Here is a 4,449-nt window from a genome sequence, read left to right as displayed (position 1 = left end):
TGGGCAATAACGTTAAAATTATGTCGAAATTTACGAAAAAAAAAAAAATAAAAATATTTTATTTAAAAAGAAAATCCTTTCAAATGACAAACTACAGCGCGTACAAATGTTACATTTTCACATAGATTTAACACATTATCGCACACAATTATATTTAGAGTACCTTTGTTTTAATTTACGGTTATGTTATTACAATATGTGTTTAGTTATCTTATTTTATTGTTAAAATACAATTATATTTTTATGAACTCTTTGCATTTATAGAGAAATCCTCTAAAATTATACTGTCAAGTCAATCATACAATATTTATTTCTCAATAAATATAATTTCATAATACAGAAGAAGGTTAATTAATGTTTTAAATAATTTAACTATTTAACAAAGCTCTGTAATAAGTATGATATTATTTGTAAGGAATTGTATTATAAAATTTTAAGTTATAATATACATTCAGGAATGTTTTTTTATTTTAATGCTTATAATTCAATAAATATTTTCCATAATTAAATTAACATAATATAAATATGTTAATTCATCATTAATATTGAATTTACCCACAAGATTACACTTAATGTAAATTTTAATTAATTTAAATATTAAATTCAAAATAAAATTTTTTATCTTTATCAAAAAAATGTTTAATCATCTTTGGGCAATAAGGTTAAAATTATGTCGACATTTACAAAAAAATAAAATAAAAAAATATTTTATTTAAAAAGAAAATCGTTAAATATTATTAAATAAATATTTTCCATATATAAATTAAAATAATATATATATATGTTTATTCATTATTAATATTGGATTTATCCACTAGATTACAGTTAGTTTAAATATTAAATTATAAATTTAATAAACATTTTTATCTTAATCTACAAAAGGCTTTTAGTCATCTTTAGGCAACAATGTAGAGTTTATGTTAACATTTACAAAAATAAAAAAAAAAAAAAAATTTTTAATTGAAAAAGTAAATCGATTCAAATAACAAATTACAATGCGTGCTCATTTTACATTATTTACATTAATTACATGAATTTAATTTTTTCAATTCCTTAACAACAATTATGACAGCTAGTCTATAATTTCTGGTTACAAGAACATCTTCTATGATTTATATAATGTATGGAAATTGTTTATGGATTTAATTTTCGATAATCGTAATATTTTATCGTTCAAATCCTATGTGGAAAAAATGATCTGAATAAAAATTTAACATTATATTGATGTACACTACTCAATCAAAAAGTCTAATGGTTTTTTGATTCCAAATTATAGCTATAAATGTTTTTATTATATTAGACATTTGGAATTTTATACAGCTGAAAGGTTATCAGAAATAATTACTATTTACTGTGTAACAGTTTATAAGAGAAAATCGTCTTTTTCAACTTCCGAGGGGAAGGTGGAAATCTATATTCGAGCATACCTTCCCGTCCAACGAAAAACGTATTTAATATGTATTTCGGTGTCATAGGTTTAACCTAATCTCCCGATTTATGTGTTGTCATCAGTCGATCACGAACTGCTATCCTGTTGCGCAGATGATCATGGACGCCACGCAGCTCATTCACACATCGTCTCTCGTTGCTGGTGGATTTTTGAGAGAACTCGCAACAATTAAGACCTACGAAAATGAAAAATGTACATTTTTCCGTTCACAGGAGGAGTGACGCTCAACGGTTTTCTTAATAATACTTCTATTATACCGTAGAATGATACATTGACAAAATAACAATACAAAATTTTTCTGAAAAAAAAAATGAATAGATTCCAAAGGTAACCGTAGATATTATGAGTACAGTCTCGCACTTCAATTGTTTGTTCATCCGTGTCGGTTATTCTATAATGTCGTGGGTCATTTTTCTCAGAGTCCGCTTCTGATTGTAAATCATCTGCAAATGTAAAATTTTGTACGTTATACTTTTATTAAACATTATTTCGTTTTCGATAACTTTAGTAGCACAAAATGGAAACTATTCATTGAACACACAAACATTATTACGTTATAATTATTACGTTAATTATTAATTATAATTATTACGTTATTTTAAGTGAAAAATAAAATGAAAAAAATGTACAAAAAATTTGAAATTATATCATGTAACTGCAATTTTTAAGTGCTATTTTCAAATAGAATTTTTTCGTAGATAATAATAATTCAAAAAGCTTAAAGATATATACATATTTCCATAATATGTATGTTCCTTCTTTGGAAATGCTTATTACACAATAATCGGATTATTTTAGAAATATTTTATTTTTTCCTATTATGAGTGATAATACTTTATTGTGTCATTTTAAACTATTAATTTCATTCATATATACTGAGTTATTTATTGAAATTAATTAATTAATAAATATTTAGGCAATTTTTACCTAATTAGAAATAGTTTCAGTCAATTAAATATCAAATAAACATTTATTTATTTTTAATATTATAACTTATTTTTGAATAAACATAGTTAACTTTTATATACCTTTGTATTTAATATACTTTATTATTTAAACTTGTATTTATAATACTAATAGAATTGTTGATACATAATTTTTTTTTATACTAATTGTATGTAACATTTATGTTAGATTGCCAACAAAACATTCTAACAAAGTATTTAATCATTGACTAAATTATTTAAATGATGTAAATTATAATTTTTTTTTGACTTATAATTTTCATAATGGTAATATATATTTTTAATTTTAAAATTTAATAATCTGCCTGATGTTCACTATAGGATTTTAATTTCAGATAGTTAAAATTAAAATAGTTTTTTTTTTTTTTTTTTTATATAAAGGATGTATCACTTTATTTGTATAAATTGTAAAGATACATTTACTATAAATATTTTAACTTTTGTTTATAACTTTACTAAAATTAACATCTATACAATATCAATCTTTATGCCAACTATAATATTATAATAAGCCACCTTTATCATATTTATTGTTTAACTGATTGTTACACTTTTGAATTTAGAATTATTATAATTTATAGTCTATTTTTTATGTATTACTATTATCAAACTACAATAGTGCCACTTACAAAATATAATTGTAGTTTTTTGTTGTTAAATCTACAATGATAGTATATTACATTATTATATCAGATATGACATGAGATAGGTAGTCTCCATTCAAATCTCATATTAATAAATATTATATTAAAAGATATTAAAAATATATAAAATATACTTTTAATATAAAATCAACCATCATTGAGATTTGTTCTTATTATGTCAAGGTAAAGCATACATTTTATATAATTGGCTATAAAACACATTTTCACCAAAAAAGTTAAAATTAATATAAAATCAACTAAAGTCCTTTATGGTCTAAGTCCTGAGATAAATATTATAACAAATCAAAAAATGGTTTCAAGCAAAATAAATTCTCTTTTTTTAATGACTTGAGATTATTTACGAAATCCGGTTTAGTATGATACACTTATATAGTAGATATATTCATAAGTGTACTAATATAGCAGCGCTGAAGATGGTGATGATACAAGTCAGAGTGAAGGCAAAATTCAAATATAACAGAATACATTGACATATATTATTTTTTAACATACTTTTAAAATCAATGATTTTGTTTTCAAATAGAGTACATTAAAAAATGCTGGTATAACGACACTAAGGAACGTGCGGAATATGTGATGATACACATGGCAATCGCTGATTCATGACACCAAAAAAAACATCAACAGCAAAATTTCGTTGCGATAGCCTTATTGTGCCGAGAATTCGCAATAGGAAGGAAAGGGATAAAATATGCAGAAAAAAGTGTCACCACACTAAAAAACATCTGATATTTAATAAGCGGAAGCGCAGATTAGTAAAATTGACATCTTGTCCCAATTATTTGGCTTTTGTTTGAATATACAGAGAGGCTGTAAATAGAAAACAGAACTGTAACGATGGAGAAACCACGAACAAAGCGATAAATAACTACAACGAAGTTTTAAACTTAACTTACTTATGAAAAACAACGTGTTTGAGATAAGGGCGTTCGTATAAATAATGATTACTTATGGACACATCGCTGCTGTACTCTGCGTGATTCATTAAAAGGACATTATACTCACGTTAGTGAAGTAACTCGATCTTCGAAAACCTATTTCGTTCGCGCATCTAACATTATCGAAAAAAAATTAATACGTATGCGTTCACCAAACGCGAAGAGTAACGTTGATTGTTAAGAAAAGTATTCATGACATCATAGAATATGATAAAATATATCACAGTCCGTGATATTATCATCGCATTGTTAACAGTGTAGCATGAACATGAATGGATGCCGAAAAAAAAAAAAACAAAAAAATGGTCTGAAATTATCGCATCCGCCAGAATTCCCTATGGGCAGTAGCTATGTATTTACAAATAAAGCTTAGGGAATTTATTGGTTTTTTTTATTATTACATTCTAATCGTTAAAATGTATGAATAATTA

General features: G+C 24.3%; 1 long non-coding RNA gene across 3 annotated transcripts; it reads right to left on the bottom strand.

The window, feature by feature from the left end:
• Positions 1-1,007: 1,007 nt before the first annotated feature.
• Positions 1,008-4,199, bottom strand: LOC112689976. Of its 3 annotated transcripts, none has more exons than XR_003149168.1 (3): positions 3,977-4,199; positions 1,697-1,893; positions 1,008-1,625 (listed from the first exon to the last, which is right to left on the bottom strand). It is a non-coding gene; the product is annotated as an uncharacterized LOC112689976 (long non-coding RNA). The 3 variants fall into 3 exon arrangements; XR_003149167.1 differs by having other exon boundaries at positions 1,708-1,893; XR_003149169.1 differs by having other exon boundaries at positions 1,708-1,893; positions 4,086-4,199.
• Positions 4,200-4,449: the final 250 nt, after the last annotated feature.

Source organism: Sipha flava, unplaced genomic scaffold (assembly GCF_003268045.1).
Source record: "Sipha flava isolate LNK unplaced genomic scaffold, YSA_version1 48877_pilon_pilon, whole genome shotgun sequence".
NCBI lineage: Eukaryota > Metazoa > Arthropoda > Insecta > Hemiptera > Aphididae > Sipha > Sipha flava.
The sequence above is the reverse complement of the archived record's forward strand: the minus strand, read 5'-3'. Positions and strand labels throughout refer to the sequence as shown.